This window comes from Schistocerca cancellata, unplaced genomic scaffold, assembly GCF_023864275.1.
Source record: "Schistocerca cancellata isolate TAMUIC-IGC-003103 unplaced genomic scaffold, iqSchCanc2.1 HiC_scaffold_107, whole genome shotgun sequence".
Taxonomy (NCBI): Eukaryota; Metazoa; Arthropoda; class Insecta; order Orthoptera; family Acrididae; genus Schistocerca; species Schistocerca cancellata.
Genome location: NW_026046161.1, coordinates 10001 through 17500, shown reverse-complemented (window position 1 = coordinate 17500; position 7500 = coordinate 10001). Strand labels below are relative to the sequence as shown.

Sequence of the window (7500 nt, the reverse complement as noted above, 5' to 3'; positions counted from 1 at the left end):
ATCTTTGGTACAAGGCAATCATTCCGCTGTAAATCAGTACGTCACTCGTAGTTCAGTCACCTCACAGCACTGCTCAGTAAACTATGCAGGCCCACATAGATAGATTATGATAGATTATATACGCAAATGCCCCTATACATGCTGAACGTCCGTACACACAAAATGAACCACACGTCAGCCACACACTCTATCACACACTACTCTCTGCCTGTAACAGACACAGATACAACTACTAAGCACCAGCATGGACCAACGTCCGGTGCATCCTATCCGCCACAGTACACCAACTACGCTATGATAACCAGACCGGGAGGTCCAATCATAAAACAGAATACCCCACTCGTCCGACAACCACAATTGCTCAGAGAAGCCACCAACACCCACACATGTCCTACACAGGGGTGCACCCATCACCACCACACTGCCTCGTCTTACAGCACAAACACACTGGCAGGAATGAAACACACAGGTCTGCCGCAACCACAGACACGGCTCGCCCCCTCTCACTGGCGAAAAGCGCATCCCGACGTGACATAACTCCTTTGACACACTGACGCTGCCTCGGGCATCCACGTCCTACGGTCGATATCAACGAACCTCCCCCCCCCCCTCCCCCCCACAACACGCCATCCCATACCACATTGTGTACCGTACCCAAACCTAACGTGTACTGTACTACAACGCAATGTGTACCATAACACAACCCAGTTTGTACCTTAACCTAACCTATGTCACCTTAACCTAACCTATGTCACCTTAACCTAACCTATGTCACCTTAACCTAACCTATGTCACCTTAACCTAACCTATGTCACCTTAACCTAACCTATGTCACCTTAACCTAACCTATGTCACCTTAACCTAACCTATGTCACCTTAACCTAACCCATCTTGCACCTTAACCTAACCCATCTTGCACCTTAACCTAACCCATCTTGCACCTTAACCTAACCCATCTTGCACCTTAACCTAACCCATCTTGCACCTTAACCTAACCTATGTTGCACCTTAACCTAACCTGTGTTGCACCTTAACCTACCTCAATTTGCACCGCAATGTAACGCAATTTGCACCGCAATGTAACGCAATTTGCACCGCAATGTAACGCAATTTGCACCGCAATGTAACGCAATTTGCACCGCAATGTAACGCAATTTGCACCGCAATGTAACGCAATTTGCACCGCAATGTAACGCAATTTGCACCGCAATGTAACGCAATTTGCACCGCAATGTAACGCAATTTGCACCGCAATGTAACGCAATTTGCACCGCAATGTAACTCAATTTGCACCGCAATGTAACTCAATTTGCACCGCAATGTAACTCAATTTGCACCGCAATGTAACTCAATTTGCACCGCAATGTAACTCAATTTGCACCGCAATGTAACTCAATTTGCACCGCAATGTAACTCAATTTGCACCGCAATGTAACTCAATTTGCACCGCAATGTAACTCAATTTGCACCGCAATGTAACTCAATTTGCACCGCAATGTAACTCAATTTGCACCGCAATGTAATGCAATTTGCACCGCAATGTAATGCAATTTGTACCGCAATCTACCCCCACATTGTGCCTTAACCTAACCCACATTGTGCCTTAACCTAACCCACATTGTGCCTTAACCTAACCCACGTTGTGCCTTAACCTAACCCACGTTGTGCCTTAACCTAACCCACGTTGTGCCTTAACCTAACCCAAGTTGTGCCTTAACCTAACCCAAGTTGTGCCTTAACCTAACCCAAGTTGTGCCTTAACCTAACCCAAGTTGTGCCTTAACCTAACCCAAGTTGTGCCTTAACCTAACCCAAGTTGTGCCTTAACCTAACCCAAGTTGTGCCTTAACCTAACCCAAGTTGTGCCTTAACCTAACCCAAGTTGTGCCTTAACCTAACCCAAGTTGTGCCTTAACCTAACCCAAGTTGTGCCTTAACCTAACCCAAGTTGTGCCTTAACCTAACCCAAGTTGTGCCTTAACCTAACCCAAGTTGTGCCTTAACCTAACCCAAGTTGTGCCTTACCCTGCTCTGTAATTGGCATATGACACGTTACATTAATGTATTGTCCAACCGCAACCCGCTCAGAATGTTGTGTACACAGCTACGTGTCATCTCCCCATAACAGCTGCATTGCAGTGTGGTACGCCATAGAGACGTGTGGGAGTAATGGACGCAGTGGATGGCGATCAGCATGAGCCGTCTGTTCATGTAGTGGCGCGTGTATGCAGACGTAGTAGTCTCTTCTCACACAATGTGATAGCACGGTGCCCCGCGTTCCACATCTGCGACATGCTACAGAGGCCGGTTGACAGTTGGTCGCGCAATGGACATCGCATACGTACGGGGGCACCTTCCACGTGCCCTCTAGTCGGGCACATTTTGTTGCGTGGATGTGAGCGGATGTAGTGTGTCTTGACACCTGACAGGCAGGCATGCAATAATAGTTGACTTTGCAAACGGGGATGGACGTGTACGTTTACTGGTGACGTTACGCAAATGAACAACTGGTAACCCGTTGTGGTGCGGTTGTCCTTGCTGGAGGTACATCTGTGAGGGCAACGATCGGTACAGCTACGAAGCGGTCCCCACCATACCAACGAACGTGAATGTGAATCTGGGTGTGAAGCGATACGCGGCTGTGGGTGGGTGGGACTGTCCCCGGCCGGTGAGGGGGGGCCGCCCGGCGTGCTGGCCGCGCGGTGCGTGGGCGCACGCGCTACAGCCGGCTGGTGGGGGCGCCCAGTGGCAGGCGCGCCGGCCGACGGACGCGGCAGGCGGCGCAGCTGCGCGCCGGGGCACCCTGCGCGCGGCGCCGTGCAGCCAAAGTGGGTCCTCGCCGGCCCGGTGCGAAGCGCGGTGGACATCTGCAGTGTGCTGGTCCGATTGAGGACTGTGTGCGTTGAGGATGCGCCGCCGCCCGGCACTCGGCGCCGCGACGCCGTCTGCTGCTCGGTCGCCCCAGCGGTTCTCGCTGGTGGTTTGTATCGCAGTTGTGCAGACGTGTTGGCACGTGCGCTGTGCTGGGAGAGTTCGCTTCGGCACCCACGTGGGGCCTTTGCCCTTCTGTGGCGCTGGCGTTGGAGCTGCCGGTCACCGTAGGTGGCGCGTGTTGTCTCCCGCCGGCAATGCCACGACAGCACGCTCCCGGGCCTCTGTCGGCAGCGGCAAGCTCAGTTGGGAGCACGGGTGGTCGCACCTAAAGCGTCTACTCGCCTAACTCCGGGCGATTGCGCCTCTCTCGAACCCGACCAAGTACTTAGGACGGCGCTGCGCGCCGCCGGGACCTGAGAGGGTTTCGAGGTGTATTGTGCAGGGGAGCTCAGCCTCCTCCTGTTTGCAGAATAATTGAGCGGACGCTTGCGTGTTCGCGCGGGCCCCTGGGACACACTCCCGGGCGGCCGGCTGCTCAGCTCTAGTTGACGCAGCTCCCTGGTTGATCCTGCCAGTAGTCATATGCTTGTCTCAAAGATTAAGCCATGCATGTCTCAGTACAAGCCGCATTAAGGTGAAACCGCGAATGGCTCATTAAATCAGTTATGGTTCCTTAGATCGTACCCACGTTACTTGGATAACTGTGGTAATTCTAGAGCTAATACATGCAAACAGAGTCCCGACCAGAGATGGAAGGGACGCTTTTATTAGATCAAAACCAATCGGTCGGCTCGTCCGGTCCGTTTGCCTTGGTGACTCTGAATAACTTTGGGCTGATCGCACGGTCCTCGTACCGGCGACGCATCTTTCAAATGTCTGCCTTATCAACTGTCGATGGTAGGTTCTGCGCCTACCATGGTTGTAACGGGTAACGGGGAATCAGGGTTCGATTCCGGAGAGGGAGCCTGAGAAACGGCTACCACATCCAAGGAAGGCAGCAGGCGCGCAAATTACCCACTCCCGGCACGGGGAGGTAGTGACGAAAAATAACGATACGGGACTCATCCGAGGCCCCGTAATCGGAATGAGTACACTTTAAATCCTTTAACGAGTATCTATTGGAGGGCAAGTCTGGTGCCAGCAGCCGCGGTAATTCCAGCTCCAATAGCGTATATTAAAGTTGTTGCGGTTAAAAAGCTCGTAGTTGGATTTGTGTCCCACGCTGTTGGTTCACCGCCCGTCGGTGTTTAACTGGCATGTATCGTGGGACGTCCTGCCGGTGGGGCGAGCCGAAGGCGTGCGACCGCCTCGTGCGTGTTCGTGCGTCCCGAGGCGGACCCCGTTGAAATCCTACCAAGGTGCTCTTTATTGAGTGTCTGGGTGGGCCGGCACGTTTACTTTGAACAAATTAGAGTGCTTAAAGCAGGCAAGCCCGCCTGAATACTGTGTGCATGGAATAATGGAATAGGACCTCGGTTCTATTTTGTTGGTTTTCGGAACCCGAGGTAATGATTAATAGGGACAGGCGGGGGCATTCGTATTGCGACGTTAGAGGTGAAATTCTTGGATCGTCGCAAGACGAACAGAAGCGAAAGCATTTGCCAAGTATGTTTTCATTAATCAAGAACGAAAGTTAGAGGTTCGAAGGCGATCAGATACCGCCCTAGTTCTAACCATAAACGATGCCAGCCAGCGATCCGCCGCAGTTCCTCCGATGACTCGGCGGGCAGCCTCCGGGAAACCAAAGCTTTTGGGTTCCGGGGGAAGTATGGTTGCAAAGCTGAAACTTAAAGGAATTGACGGAAGGGCACCACCAGGAGTGGAGCCTGCGGCTTAATTTGACTCAACACGGGAAACCTCACCAGGCCCGGACACCGGAAGGATTGACAGATTGATAGCTCTTTCTTGATTCGGTGGGTGGTGGTGCATGGCCGTTCTTAGTTGGTGGAGCGATTTGTCTGGTTAATTCCGATAACGAACGAGACTCTAGCCTGCTAACTAGTCGCGTGACATCCTTCGTGCTGTCAGCGATTACTTTTCTTCTTAGAGGGACAGGCGGCTTCTAGCCGCACGAGATTGAGCAATAACAGGTCTGTGATGCCCTTAGATGTTCTGGGCCGCACGCGCGCTACACTGAAGGAATCAGCGTGTCTTCCTAGGCCGAAAGGTCGGGGTAACCCGCTGAACCTCCTTCGTGCTAGGGATTGGGGCTTGCAATTGTTCCCCATGAACGAGGAATTCCCAGTAAGCGCGAGTCATAAGCTCGCGTTGATTACGTCCCTGCCCTTTGTACACACCGCCCGTCGCTACTACCGATTGAATGATTTAGTGAGGTCTTCGGACTGGTACGCGGCATCGACTCTGTCGTTGCCGATGCTACCGGAAAGATGACCAAACTTGATCATTTAGAGGAAGTAAAAGTCGTAACAAGGTTTCCGTAGGTGAACCTGCGGAAGGATCATTACCGACTAGACTGCATGTCTTTCGATGTGCGTGTCGTGTCGCGCAACACGCTACCTGTACGGCAGCAGCCGTGCGCCGCGTGCGGAACCACGCGTGCCTCTCAAAACTAACGGAAAAATGTTGTGTGGTACGAGCGCTGAAGCTCTGGAGCGGCTGGCCTGCGGCACCTGGCGCCTGGCGCCGGTTTTGAATGACTTTCGCCCGAGTGCCTGTCCGCTCCGGTGTGGAGCCGTACGACGCCCATCGGCCGTGAGGCCGTTGGACACAGGAACGCTGGAACAGGGGCCGTCAAACGCCTCAGTCCCGCCTATGCAACTGTCTTGAAAGAGACAGTGGAAACTAAATGAAAAAGATCACCCAGGACGGTGGATCACTCGGCTCGTGGGTCGATGAAGAACGCAGCAAATTGCGCGTCGACATGTGAACTGCAGGACACATGAACATCGACGTTTCGAACGCACATTGCGGTCCATGGATTCCGTTCCCGGGCCACGTCTGGCTGAGGGTCGGCTACGTATACTGAAGCGCGCGGCGTTTGTCCCGCTTCGGAGACCTGGGAGTGTCGTGGCCGCCTGTGGGGCCGGCCGCGTCTCCTTAAACGTGCGATGCGCGCCCGTCGCCTGGCGGTTCGCATACCGGTACTTTCTCGGTAGCGTGCACAGCCGGCTGGCGGTGTGGCGTGCGACACCTCGTACAACGACCTCAGAGCAGGCGAGACTACCCGCTGAATTTAAGCATATTACTAAGCGGAGGAAAAGAAACTAACAAGGATTCCCCCAGTAGCGGCGAGCGAACAGGGAAGAGTCCAGCACCGAACCCCGCAGGCTGCCGCCTGTCGTGGCATGTGGTGTTTGGGAGGGTCCACTACCCCGACGCCTCGCGCCGAGCCCAAGTCCAACTTGAATGAGGCCACGGCCCGTAGAGGGTGCCAGGCCCGTAGCGGCCGGTGCGAGCGTCGGCGGGACCTCTCCTTCGAGTCGGGTTGCTTGAGAGTGCAGCTCCAAGTGGGTGGTAAACTCCATCTGAGACTAAATATGACCACGAGACCGATAGCGAACAAGTACCGTGAGGGAAAGTTGAAAAGAACTTTGAAGAGAGAGTTCAAAAGTACGTGAAACCGTTCTGGGGTAAACGTGAGAAGTCCGAAAGGTCGAACGGGTGAGATTCACGCCCATCCGGCCACTGGCTCCCGCCCTCGGCAGATGGGGCCGGCCGCCCGCGCGGAGCAATCCGCGGCGGGGTCGTGTCCGGTTGCCTTTCCACTCGCCGCGGGGTGGGGCCGTTCCGGTGTGCGGTGGGCCGCACTTCTCCCCTAGTAGGACGTCGCGACCCGCTGGGTGCCGGCCTACGGCCCGGGTGCGCAGCCTGTCCTTCCGCGGGCCTCGGTTCGCGTCTGTTGGGCAGAGCCCCGGTGTCCTGGCTGGCTGCTCGGCGGTATATCTGGAGGAGTCGATTCGCCCCTTTGGGCGCTCGGGCTCCCGGCAAGCGCGCGCGGTTCTTCCCGGATGACAGACCTACCTGGCCCGGCCCCGGACCCGCGCCGCTGTTGGCTCGGGATGCTCTCGGGCGGAATAATCGCTCCCGTCAGCGGCGCTTCAGCTTTGGACAATTTCACGACCCGTCTTGAAACACGGACCAAGGAGTCTAACATGTGCGCGAGTCATTGGGCTGTACGAAACCTAAAGGCGTAATGAAAGTGAAGGTCTCGCCTTGCGCGGGCCGAGGGAGGATGGGGCTTCCCCGCCCTTCACGGGGCGGCGGCCTCCGCACTCCCGGGGCGTCTCGTCCTCATTGCGAGGTGAGGCGCACCTAGAGCGTACACGTTGGGACCCGAAAGATGGTGAACTATGCCTGGCCAGGACGAAGTCAGGGGAAACCCTGATGGAGGTCCGTAGCGATTCTGACGTGCAAATCGATCGTCGGAGCTGGGTATAGGGGCGAAAGACTAATCGAACCATCTAGTAGCTGGTTCCCTCCGAAGTTTCCCTCAGGATAGCTGGTGCTCGTACGAGTCTCATCCGGTAAAGCGAATGATTAGAGGCCTTGGGGCCGAAACGACCTCAACCTATTCTCAAACTTTAAATGGGTGAGATCTCCGGCTTGCTTGATATGCTGAAGCCGCGAGCAAACGACTCGGATCGGAGTGCCAAGTGGGCCACTTTT

The 7500-nt window shown here is 54.9% G+C and overlaps 3 non-coding genes across 3 annotated transcripts in view; all 3 read left to right on the top strand.

Moving 5' to 3' along the window:
• Positions 1-3429: 3429 nt before the first annotated feature.
• LOC126111975 (small subunit ribosomal RNA) lies at positions 3430-5338 on the top strand. The gene has a single exon (XR_007524230.1). It is a non-coding gene; the product is annotated as a small subunit ribosomal RNA (ribosomal RNA).
• Positions 5339-5691: 353 nt separating this feature from the next.
• LOC126111970 (5.8S ribosomal RNA) lies at positions 5692-5846 on the top strand. The gene has a single exon (XR_007524226.1). It is a non-coding gene; the product is annotated as a 5.8S ribosomal RNA (ribosomal RNA).
• Positions 5847-6034: 188 nt separating this feature from the next.
• LOC126111971 (large subunit ribosomal RNA) overlaps positions 6035-7500 on the top strand; it is a 4222-nt gene continuing 2756 nt past the window's right edge. Inside the window, exon 1 of the ribosomal RNA XR_007524227.1 lies at positions 6035-7500. This exon is cut by the window's right edge and continues 2756 nt beyond it. This is a non-coding gene — a ribosomal RNA (large subunit ribosomal RNA).